General features: G+C 46.4%; 1 protein-coding gene across 1 annotated transcript in view; it reads left to right on the forward strand.

The window, feature by feature from the left end:
- The first annotated feature begins 11,575 nt into the window (after positions 1-11,575).
- Positions 11,576-13,119, forward strand: part of VANGL2 (VANGL planar cell polarity protein 2) — a 56,290-nt gene continuing 54,746 nt past the window's right edge. Inside the window, exon 1 of the mRNA XM_054992178.1 lies at positions 11,576-11,931. The gene's annotated coding sequence lies outside the window, so the exon portion shown is untranslated. The remainder of the gene's footprint in view (positions 11,932-13,119) is intronic.

Below are 13,119 nucleotides of genomic sequence, written 5' to 3' on the forward strand. Positions count from 1 at the left end.
ATAACAACAGCAACAACAACTGTGCTCATATGCCACTCTTCTAGACAGATTAGTGCCCAATTCAGAGCATTGAACAAAGTCAGTGTATTATTACCCCCACAATTCAGCTAGGGAGCTGGGGCTGAAAGGTGTGGCTTGCCCAAGGCCACCTGCAGAGCTCATGGCAGTAGAGGGAGTTGAACTAGCAGAGTGCTGATTGGCAACCCAACCACTTCACCGCCATGCCTCCAGAGCAGCCATTTTCTCCAGAGGAACTGATCTCTATAGTCTGGAGATCAGCCATAATTCTGGGAGATGGAGCCTCACCTGGAGATCAGCACCACAACAGTCTACAACAGCCAGCCACTGGCTGATTTAAAAGCTCCCAGTGTGTTTGGTCTTGGGGTTCAAGGTATACTAGAAAAGCGTAATTGCTCTGCAAGAGGTTTCTCCCAGTTCAACACATTCTCCCGCAGCTGTAGGAGTGAACAGGTCCCCTGCAGCCCACAGCATTCATGAACAAATATGGTGTGCATTAGAGAGCAGAGGCATCCATTCCTCATTTTGAGGTTCACTTATAGGGACTTGGGGAAGGAGCTGAACCCCTGAAGAGGGCAAAGCCCCATCAAAAGCACGTCATACTCAAAAAGCAAAGAGGAACCAAACACTGCCAGTGATTTCCAAAGGAGGGGGACCAGAAAACAGGCCAGTGTGTACATTGCTTGCTCAGAGAGCCATTCCTTTCACATCCCACCAATGGAGCCACCTCTGCTGCTGGATTGGGGGGTTTGGAAAGGCTGGCCCCGCCCCCTCTCCTGCTGCCTCCCCCCCCTCCTGGGACTGCCTTTTGAATGGAAGGGTGGGGGCAGAGCAGCAGCCGACTTTAATTCAGGCTGACGGATGAATAGGGAAGGGGGAGGAGAGGATGAGTAAGAAAAGAACCCCTTTGTGAGGCTGTCTTCCCACTGAGAACTCAAACAGAGCAAGCAAAGCTCTTCTAGGCGTCACTCTCACCCCTCAGCTCCCCAGGCCAGACCCCCCACCTCAGAATCCACAAAACAGGCCAAGCATCTCTCTCGTTCCTGCCCCAATAACTGGCAACTTTAAAGTTTGCCAGCTGTCAGGGTTTGCTATGAAGTCCTAGGCACAGTTGCCCAGACCTGGGAGCCCTTGAATTCAGTAGGAGGGGCTGGCTTCTGAGTAAATACAGGATCAGGCTACGTTCCTCCATTTCAGGGTCTGTGGGAGAAGAGTAAAATGGAGACAGAAGTACAGGGAGGGGGAAAACTGTTTTAAGCAGGACACGTCCTCCACCCCGTTTTAAAGCGTTACCCACCACCTTTTCCCTTGTTTATCCTTACAACTGGATACTGTTTGTTTGCTAAGAAGTTAACGGCTTTCAGTAGGGTGTGTAACCTTGCTTTTTTTTTGGCAGGGGATAAGGCTGAAGGACATAATGGCTCTCTTTTGAAACCACTTGGGAATCCTTCCAGAGGGACCACCATATTAGTCATTTGCAGCGAAAATAAGCGGGAATCTCATAGCATCTTAAAGAATAGGCTCAGTTTTATTTCAGCATAAGATTTTGTGAATTCGACCCCTCACTCCACTTGTAACTTTGGTTATAAAGGTGCCTGTAAAATGACTTTACACTTCAGTGCTTTTGATGAAGTGAGATTGAACTCACCGACGCTGGTGCTGAAATAGAATGTAAAGGTGCCACCAGACTCCTGTTTATTTTTAGGGAGAAGCTGAGATCGCAGCTTTGAGGGAAAAACTACTGTTATCAAAATGGACCCAGCACATAAGAGAACAGATTGATTTTTTACATGCTTGCAAGCTTTGTGCTGGAAGTGTATCCTTTTTTCCGCTTAGCCCATTCTACGCTCATGTGAAGGCATTCGTTCCTTCGGTTAAAGTTTTTTTTTAAAGTCCTACAATATGTTATCAATGGTTCAACAGTGGGTTTTTTAAATTTTGTTCTTATTTAAAACATATTTACAGCCCTGTCTTGTGTCCAACTGTTTGGGACCCAAGGCAGGGTTCAAAAACAATAAAAATCAATTCTAACTTGAATTACTGGCACGCTGAACATGTGAATATGGAGCCAAATAGCTAAGATAACCTCTCGTTCAAACATTGCGAAACATTGGGGAATCTGTCCGGGAGTCTCAGCTGTCTCATTTCTAAAGCTTTCTGTTTCCAATTATCCTTTAAGATTCTTCTTCAAAATATCATGAGCCAGCAAGCTGACGTGACTTTCAACAGAGGAATGATCCAATATGTCTGTTTGTGGGATTTTGCGTAGTTTCCATGGGCTTTGATGATCCGGCAGGCCAGGCACAGAGACTCACCTCGGAGCGCCCCTGAAATGCATGGGGGAGCTCCCCATTTTTGTCCCCAGACTAGATGAACTGCTGTGCTGGGGCTGAAGTGCTCATGGGCAAGCTACGTGGTGCCTTGATGCACATAGATCTGAACTACAGAAAAGACGTAGCCCAACTGCCCCTCAAAATTGTAGAGGACTTGGGGAGAAGAGTTTCACCCTGATGAATAAACAGTTTCAACATCTTACATTAACACTGTGTGAAATTAAGTATTCTCTAAAGGCCAGAAAATGGACCAGTTATTTTCATCTATCAGGCACAGCTCCCAAATGTGCCCGGTAAACAAGAAATATATGGCATCGTACTCCATCTGTTTCAGCATTTTGTTTCCAACGGGGAAAATCCACAAGCAGGACATGAAGGTAACGATAATAACATAATAATAACATTCAGGGCTCATTTCGAGGGGGAACGCACAGGAACGCAGTTCCGGCAGTTCCCCCAAGAGGTCACATGTCAGGTGGCCCCGCCCACCTGACTCTCGGCCATTTGGGGCCCATTTCTGCCTGGATTGGGGCCAAAACGGCCCGGATCAGGCCTCTGATGGGTGGTGGATCACTCTCCCACTCAGCAGTGGCCCAATCTTGACCATTTTGGGCCCCTTTTCAGCCATTTTCAACCCCTTTTTGCCATTTTGGGCCTAATTTCAGCCCTGAATGGCCTGGATTGGGTCCAAAACAGCCAGAATAGGTGATGTCAGGGGGTGTGGCATATGCAAATCAGTTATACTAATGACACACTTCTAGTGATGGCAAGAGGCATGACATATGCTCATGAGTTATGTGAATGAGTTATGCTAATGAGTTCCTCCAGCTTTTTTTCTACGAAATGACCCCTGATAACATTTGATTTATATACCATCCTTCAGGACAACTTAACACCCCCGCAAAGTGGTTTACAAAGTGTGTTATTATTATCTTCAGGACAATCATCTTATGAGGTCACCCAAGGTCACTCAACTGGCTTCAAGTGGAGAAGTGAGGAATCAAACCTAGTTCTCCAGATTAGAGTCCTGCTGCTCTTAACCACTACACCAAACTGGCTCTCCTTGCAGTACGTCCTCCACCACAGGCATTCAAAGATATGCTGCCTTTGAACAGGGAGGTTCCATTTACCTCTCACACGACTTACTGGCCTCCAGAGCGTTGCACAAAACACGCGGAAGATAGTGTCTTCGCGTGTGAAATCGTGCCAGGAAGACATAATGTCGCGCAAAACTCCCGGATGATAGCGTCTCCCTGGTGCGATTTCGTGCAAGATCCACGTATTTTGCGCAACGCTCCAGAGGCCGGTAAGTTGTGTGAAAACAGCCCCAGTCAAGGAATAAAGATCTGCTCAGAGTGAGTGTGTGGGTTCTGCTGGTCAATGAACTGGCAAAATAGAATGAACGAGAATAGCTTGTAAGGATGGACAATTACTTTCTGTAGTGAATCTGCCATCCTCGGTGGAACCAACAGTATCAAATTGGTGTATGAATTCCAATTCAGCAATTTCTTGCAGGAGTCTGCCTTTGAAACTCTTCTACAAGTGTACTGCAACCTTATAGTTATTATTACATGACCAAGAATGTTGACATGTTCCCCCACAAGACTCTTTCTTGTTCTGGCTGCAGCAGATGACAGTAAGCTCCTTGAGGCAGGGCCTTGACATCCCCTCTTTGCTTATACACTAAAGCAGAGATTCTTAACTTTCAGTCCACTACTATCTATCCGTTATGCAACATTATCATTGAATGCCTGCTTGTCCATGTTACAAGTAAAAAATTAGGACATAAATAGCACATGCCACACAATATAATTGTATTTATTACAATATATGCATGTAATGCTGTCCTCTTGGGCATATATTCAACGAGACGATTGTGCCTGAGGGCCATCAGCCAACTCCTTAACATTAGGTGTGATTTCTGTTGGCTGTGTGTAATTTATTTAAGGACCAGGGGGAGAAATCCAGAATCTAGGATTTTATCCTCAGGGCAGGAGCAGGGAAACAGCATAAAACACCTCTCCTGGGCTGGCTGTCAGAAGCCACCACAAGGGGATGTCTAAAATCCCAAAATAACCCCCTCTGTTTACTCTCATCATTTAAAATTCACCCCTCCCAACATCTGTAGATTACCCCATGGGTATCTGGTCTGCATTCAGAATCATTGTTCTAAAGAATATGTACACTTTACCCCACTGTGTAAATGAGCAGATCTTCTGGATTGTTGAAATATTGTGTGCCGTAAATGTATGCATGTTCTACCTTTCTCATTGAGATTCCAGGTGGATTACAGAGTTATAATAAGAAAAAACATTTAAAAGATCAGTATGGTATGTAAATGCTGCAGTAAAACTCAATCCCACAATTAAAGATCAATGAAATAAAAACAGTATAATCAGTAAACTGAAATGTCACAATTAGAGAAAACTGAGAAATGAAGCCCGTGACAAAAGTCTAAAAGCCTACCCATCACCATAAATATCTTCGGACCCTCCCCCAAGTCACAGTTGAAAATATGGGCATGCTTTTGATGCTCTCTGTTCTCAGACACAGAATCGAAAAGCTGCCCCACCCCTTCACTAGTTGAAGATTCTTCTCCACTGCCTGTGATACCCAGGGCTTTTTTTCTGGGAAAAGAGGTGGTGGAACTCAGTGGTGGAACTCAGGACCACACAATAACGTTACTTTCGGTCAGCTGGAATAAGGGGGGAGTTTTTTAAAGTTTAAATAGCCCTCGGCGAAAATGGTCACATGGCCGGTGGCCTCGCCCCCTGATCTCCAGACAGAGCAGAGTTTAGATTGCGGCAATCTAAACTCCGCTCTGTCTGGAGATCAGGGGGCGGGGCCACCGGCCATGTGACCATTTTCAAGAGGTGCCAGAACTCCGTTCCACCACGTTCCAGCTGAAAAAAAACCCCTGATGATACCTGGTATTCATTTCATTTGTACTAGCTCATCCTGAGAGGCTGATGGGTTTTTTGGTTAAAGATGTGCAAGAAAAACATGGTCCTCGACTTCTTACCAATAGTTCAAAATCAACTTCAGCAGCTGCAGAGCATGAATAAAGAGGCTATGCACTGCAGGCCTCCTTACACATATTTTTGCGTGAGAAAAAAGGCATCTGTTCCCCACTTGGAAATTAACTTTTGGAGATCCTAGGAGGGAGTTGAAGTATGGCACCTCTTATGATCGTTGGCTCATCTGCTAGTGTCATCAACAGAGGCCCTGATCTGTGAAATCTCTCTTTCAAAGGTAACAAGGATGGCAACCAGAGACGGGGCCTTCTTTGTCGAGGCCCCATTACTCTGGAATTCCCTCCCCCATTGCCAGGGCTGACTTGTCCATTAGGCATAGCCAGGGGTCATTTTGTAGAAAAAAAGCTGGAGGAACTCATTAGCATAACTCATTAGCATATGCCACATCCCTTGACATCACTGGAAGTGTGTCATTGGCATAACTGATTTGCATATGCCACACACCCTGACATCACCTATCCTGGCTGTTTTGGATCCAATCCTGGCCATTCAGGGCTGAAATTGGGCCCAAAATGGCAAAAAGGGGCTGAAAATAGCAGAAAAGTGGCCCCAAATGGTCAGGATTGGGCTGCTGCTGAGTGGGAGAGCGATCTACCACCCGTCAGAGGCCCGATCCAGGCTGTTTCAGCCCCAATCCAGACTGAAACGGGCCCAAAATGGCCGAGAGTCGGGTGGGCGGGTCCACCTGACATGTGTCCTCTTTGGGGAACTGCTGGAACTGCGTTCCTGTGCGTTCCCCCTCGAAATGAGCCTTGGACATAGCTAAAAAAATTGCCTAGGGCACCATAAGTAGAACGGAAAAAAAACATCCCCGTTGTTGTCCTCCTGAAGCTGCTTTTATCATTCTCGTCTCTTCGATTTTTATCTTTACAGTAAGTAGGTTAGCTGAAAGTGTGTGACTGGTTCAAGGTCACCCAACAAGAACCGTTGGGACATTAATGCACAATAAAACTCCAGCATGACAGTGTAACTAAAAAAAACCTCCAGGGAACAGCATTATCACTTGGCTGCTGAATCTTCAGGCTTTTAATCAATTAATGGATCAATTGAATAATGAGCATTAATATTAATTGTATCTGTGAGTCGCATAAAGATTCTGGGTGAGAGAGGCACTGCTTGGAAACTAAGAACAGCTGCCCGCAGGTGTGTGATCTGTACTTGTAAATGCATGGAAATGAAATCCCCTTATTTATTTATTTTATACGATGGGTGTTGTTCGGAGCTGAGCTGAAGTTAACTACATGGCCAATAACAAGAAATGCCTGGAGGTTTTCAAATCTAAACAATGATCGATGACAGTATCTGAAAGAGGCAGGACGTGAGAAGGTTCAGCTGCAGAACTCGGATCCCTTCCTTTAATACAGAGCCTCTGATGTCAGAGAGGCTAGACAATTTCCGCACTTGCAAGGCGGGTGAACTGGCACTTTGACTTATCAGGAATGTTCCTGGTGGGCCACTTCTGGAGGGCTGCTGGCTGCCAGGAGCTAGAGGAGGCGAGTCCCAGGGGTTTACGCAGCGGGTGCAGCAAGTAGGAATTTTTTCTCCCTCTCCTATAATACTAGAACTCAGAAGTAGCCCATAAATTTGATGAGAAGTTGATTCTGGACAGACCGAAGGAAGCACTTCTTCACTCAAACAGTGATTAAGGGATGGTTTCACTGCCGATGGATGTATTAATGGCCGTGGGCATATATGGCATTGCACAGGAATTCATGGAGAAGAATGGCTACTAGCCCTTGTGACTGAAGGGGGTTTCCAGATGTGGAGGCAGTAAACCTCTGAATGCCAGTGTGAAGAGCCAGTATCAGGGCAGGCCTTCGCCTCTCTGGCCTGGCCCTTCAGGGCAACTGGTTGGCTACCGGATGCTGGGCTGAATGGGCTACTGGCCTGATCCAGCGGGGCTCTTCTGATGTTCTTAAGTTTGAATTTCAGTTTGCTTCAGAGTTATTTTGATGTCCCCATCCACTCCTGCATGTGTGCCTCTATAATTCTCTGCACTTTCTGTGACTATTTGGAACATAAAACCAACATTGTCTAGAAAGTACGATTTATTTTTAAAATGTCACCGTTCATCCTTCTGTAGCAAGATTTCCATGCCAGCATGGTGTAACGGTTGGACAAGGATCCATGTTCAAATGCCCACTCTGCCATGGAAGCTTTCTGGGTGACTTCTCTCAGCCTAACCTACCTAACAGGGTGGTTGTGATAAAGATGGAGGAGTGTGACGTTGTTAAGCAGTTTTGGGTCCCCTTTGGGGAGAAAAGCAGGACATAAATATCTAGATAAAATAAATACGGAATGAGGTAAGGCTTAGCAGCAGGCTCTGATCCCATACTCCACAGAAACCAGAAGGCCTTTTTTCATACAATGCTACTATTCTCATGGCTTTGGGGCTCTTTTCATAACAACAGAAAAGACAACAGTCTACTACAACCAGCAGCTTTCAGAGCAAATGACCCACCAGCCTAAGGGACCACCCAAGCTATCTTGAAAGCTGAGTCATTATCTGGAGTCGAAATGTGCTTCTGGTCCCCCCACCCCCTATTTTGCCCTATTACTCTAATTGAGGTTGAATTTACGCCTCACACTCCCAAATGCCACCCAGCTCGCCTCACACAGGCCAATGAGATAATAACCAGGTTAAGGCTTGTGGTCATGACAGCACTCCTGGTCAAGCCGGGCGGCCTAAAACTGCCATCTCTCATTACCTACCCTCCTCTCCTGAGGCGAAGATCAGTAACCCCTGTGTCCCCTTCTGAGGGGACTTGGAGGGAAGGGAGAGAGGGAGGCATTTCTGAGGAGATTAGTCAAAAAGAATGACAGTTGGGTGAAATGGAGCAAATTGGGAACTGTGGGCCAAGGAAGAAAGTCTGCTTGACAACACGGGAGTCATTTTTGTGGTCCATGATTTCACAGCAGTTTCGAAGGCAGTGGAGACATTCTTCAGGGGCACCACCAGCAAAGCTGAAATATTCCTCCCACCCAATATTTTACAGATGAAAATAGGAACGTGTTTATAAATGCCCATATTCTAATCCAAAGGGTCAGTTGGTGGGTTCTCCTCTCTCCTTATGGAATGCCTTTCACTGTTTGATTTACATTGTATTAATTTCTTCTACAAATCTGCTGGCATAGCTTACTGACTCAGAAACTATGAGTCGATTCGAAGCCAGAATCTCAAATTGGCTATGATCTCACTAAAGTGAGCCACTTAACCACAGCCTTCTTCCCTAGCGGCAAGATGGGGTTAGTAATTTCTACCTTAACGGTGTTGTGCGGAACACAACATGATCATGTTTGTGAATACTTTGAAGGCTCTATACAGATGCAAATGGTAAAAGCCAAAGAAGGTGATAATTCCTTTGGGTAAATATATACTTGGAAAACCTAATTAAACTATAATATGCTAACAGCTATTGAAAATATATTTTTGCAGTGGCAGGGTGGGAAACAATGGGCTGTACTCAGCGTGTTCATGCACAGGCATTTATGTGGATGTGCGCTAGGGACAAGGAGCACCCATTCACTCAGCAATGGATCTTCTAGAGAACTTGGAGATTCAGCAGTACCCCAAGGAATGTTTTTATAGTACATCGGAGTAAGAGTTAACTGTCCTTGGAAGAGCTCACCCTCCTTGTGCCCCTGTGCATGAATATCTGAACTCTGCATGGGAATTTCTGGTTGGGAAGCAAACAGTGAGGCCGGACCACTTTTGCAAACACAGAGGCTGCTTCCTCTGAGGGCAGGTATTCTTGTTTGTCTCTGCATCAAGAATCACATCAATTGCGGAGTCACATTACTGGCTGGTCTCCCAGGGTGGTGTCTGGAAGCCCAACAAAGGAGGAAAAGTCTAGCCCAGGTAGCTGCCTAGAACCTCCAGGTTCAGAGGCACTGTACATCTCAGTACCTGATATGGGGTCAAAGGACAGGGGAGGCTTTAATCCTCCGATTGTCATCCCCTGCTCGTGGGCTTCCTAGATGTCTACGGCTGGAAACAAGATACTGGACTTAGGTAGATCCTTGGTGGAATCTATCAGAAGTTTCTTTTTTATTGCTTAGGGAAGAACTTAAATATGCAGTTCCCTCTTCTACAATGACATGGCTATGAGCCAGGATAGCTAAATGGAGCTTGCATGTTAAAAGGCAGTCTACCTCTGTTTAGTCCTGGAATCAAAACTAAGATATTATACTGGATGATTTAGAAAGAAAAATTTGGACTCCGCCTTAAATTAGCAAATCCCTCCTTAAATTTTGATTTTTAGCAACATACTGTTTTGATCCAAGATAAAAAATAAGCTGCTGGATAAAAAAGAATCTAGCGGGATAGGCATGTTAGTTGAGGCAAAACCAGAAAGATATTTTGTGTTATTTAAACAGATTTACTAAGTATTTTATACTACAGTCCACTTCATCAGATGTATGAAGTGTATCCTTCTTTGATAGACGTAAAGAGGCAGAGTCTTTTTCAATTCTCCTTCCACAGGTATTTAAGGTCTGGCTGTGCCCAGAGGTGTGAGTCCATGGGTTCTTGCCCTTAGCCTATTGCTGGGTGGAAAATCCATCAAGAGTAAGAGCTTTGGTCTTCACTAAAAAATGTTTCCCCTTCTCTTGTTCTTTGCATTGTAAACTGCTTTGAGTTCCTATAGGGGAGAAAAGAGGGATACAAATGATTAAATAAACATACAGAGAGACAGAGACAGAGAGAGAATAATTGGTAGAGGTTCTTTTGTTTGCTCTCTCCAGCAGAAGCAAGGTGGGTGAACACCAGAGACAGAGCCTTGTCTGTTGTAGCAGCCAAATTTTGAAGCTCCATCTCCACAGAGAGACAAAATTTACCATGTTTTTAAGTGTCCTTGTTTGATCCATTTTATAATAATCTGCCCAATTATGAAGCTTTTAATGGTAGCTTTAATAAGCTGGTTCATACCAGAACCCCCCTCCCCATTTATCAATTGTTGTTGTCAGGGCTCATTTCGAGGGGGAACGCACAGGAACGCAGTTCCAGCAGTTCCCCAAAGAGGTCACATGTCAGATGGCCCTGCCCACCTGACTCTTGGCCATTTTGGGCCCGTTTCGGCCTGTACTGGGGCCGAAACGGCCCGTTTCGGGCCTCTGATGGGTGGTGGATCACAATCCTGCTCAGCAGTGGCCCGATCCTGACCATTTTGGACCCCTTTTCGGCCATTTTCAGCCCCTTTTTGTCATTTTAGGTTCAATTTCGGCCCTAAATGGCCAGGATTGGGTCCAAAACAGCCAGGATAGGCGATATCAGGGGGTGTGACATACGCAAATCGGTTATGCTAAGGACACATTTCTGTTGATGTCAAGGGGCGTGACATATGCTAATGAGTTATGTTAATGAGTTCCTCCAGCTTTTTTTCTACGAAATGGCCCCTGGTTGTTGTTATTTTGCAGTGATTTTATTCTGTAATTGTTCTGGATTTTTATGTTGTTGTTTTGATTGTCTTAAAGTTTTTATTTTGTTTTGTTTCCTTTCCCCCCCACATATTTTCACATTCTGTGCTTTTAAATTAGTAGTAGTCTGTTGGCCTTGCTGCTTTTTATATTTTCTCTTTTATTGTATTTTTACTATTTAAATTATTTTTAAGCTGCCATGCTTACATACACACTAGGGCAATAGAAAAAAAAGTCTATTTAGTAAAAGATAAACTTGCAAGAGATACAGGCAGCGATATTTGTATGTAAAACTGAAATGCATTCAATATAAGATAAATGTATCCACAACACCAGCATATAATACAATCTCTGTAGTTTTGTTTAAGTGGTTTACAGCCATAGCATGGGAAATACAGTTGTTTTGATTCGGTGAGAAAAGTCTGATCCAGAGGCTTGGAAATGAGAAATATGGTCAGATTTATAGAATCAAAGGTACGGCGGGAGCTTAAAAAAAGAACAGTTGGCACAGACTCTCGCGCCTGCATTGTCCGAAGAAGAAAAAGTTTTTCCCCCCGCCCACTCTGTTTTTTCTCTTCGTCTCTCTGTAACAGTAAACCATAAAACTAATTGACCGGGAGGAGGCGGGGGGAAAGAGGGAAGAGCGGAGGCGCTGGGAACTTCGCGGCGGAGACAATGGAAGCGTCGGAGGGAGGTGTGCGCGGGCCGGAGAACAGCCGCGGAGCGTCCGCCGGTTCGAATCCGCTGCTGTTCACACGCCGGGAGCGGCTGGAAGGGAGTGGATCTGGAGCTGTCCAGGGGGTCGGCGTGGCTTTTCGCAACGGCTTCTCGCTTTCTCCAAAGCGAGGAATCAAAGACGCGTTTCTTTTCTCGGCTTTCCCACCGTTTTGGATTTGAATTTTTTGGGGGGGAGTGTGTGTGCGCTTCCTTCTTGCAATTGCATGGAAAGCGGAAGGAGCCGCCCGAGAGAGAGAGAAAATTGGAATTTTGCAGGCAGTTTGGTGGCTGGAGAGAGGGCCAGAAAGGAACAAAAGCCAGCGGAGGGAAAATACAAGGAAGTTGCTACATCTACCCTTTCCTTATAAGTCGGAGAACAACGGGATCGGGGCCGCTGTTGGCTGGCTGCAATGGTAAATCGGAGCAAGAGCGTTTCGCTTGGTCTTTTGTTTCTTTTTGTGCGTGTGTGTGCAGAATCCGGGACCAGACTTTAGTAAACGAAGGGGCACTTGCTTTCTCCCCGTAGACCCTTTTTACTAAGGATCGATTGAAGGGGGGAGTCAGTTTAAGAGGTCCTTCTTTGCAAGAGGGGTGCGATTTGGAGGGAGGGGATGTTGAATCCCCCTCCCCCAAGGAAGGGCCTCTGTAAAGCCTGGGATTTGCATGAGAAACCTGGCCGGGAAGAGAGTAGGTCAAAGAAATTGGGGAGGGGGGTAGGCTGGGAAGGGTTGCAAGCGGCGTTGGGGTGGGGGCTGTTGCTGGCTGCAATATGATGGCCCACCTCTGGGAGGGGAAGAAGGGGAGAGAAATAAGGCGTGGATGTCGGTTGCGAGATTCCGTAGCATTTCTCTCTCGCTCGCTCTCGCCCCTTTCAATTGCTTGTTGCTCTTTTTTGTACTTCGCAAAACCCTGGGGCGTCTGTTGTGCCCGCTGGGCAGGTGAATTGGGCTTGCCTGTGTTCTCCCTGACCCCTCCGTCCCCCTTTGTGTATGCAAACACGATCTGTAATCGTGCTTGTGCCTGGAGTGGGACGAAAAAGAACACATTTCCTCTAGAATCTTTGTTTTTTCAATTGCCCGTCAGCCCTGGGGCAAAGGAGGGGAAAAATGAGTTGTGGGAATCTGAATCTCGATCTGGGGGGCAGCAACGCCGGTGGGAATGCCTCGTACACCTTGCGGGGGGGAAGGGGGAGGGGAGGTGGCCATCGCTTGTGCAAATGGGCCATTTGTGCACCGCTGGGCTGACTCCCTGTTCTAGGCAGCCACAGACCAACCCTGTCCAGCGGGCCAAGCAACACCCCCCACCCCTAGGGCTGGGCTTTGGGGTGGCAAAGATGCAAATGGGGGTCCCTTGCTGAGCCTGCCTCCCAAGGTGTCTCGTCAACAGAAAAGATGGCTGCCTTGGCGTCATGCCTGCCAGTGGCCGTTGGGCTGGTGATCTTGGCAGCCGGAGGTGTGCCGGCGCTCTCTAGCCGGGCATTGAGGTGGAACTGGTAAGAGATGAGCTGGAACTGGGGCGCCTGGCAGGGTGAGAAGCATCCGTGAGGGGTGAGGTTGGTTTCTTTGTGTGTGTGTCTGCCGAGGGAGGTCTGGAGGAAGAAG

The sequence above is a fragment of the Eublepharis macularius genome, chromosome 1, assembly GCF_028583425.1.
Source record: "Eublepharis macularius isolate TG4126 chromosome 1, MPM_Emac_v1.0, whole genome shotgun sequence".
In the NCBI taxonomy this organism is placed as follows: domain Eukaryota; kingdom Metazoa; phylum Chordata; class Lepidosauria; order Squamata; family Eublepharidae; genus Eublepharis; species Eublepharis macularius.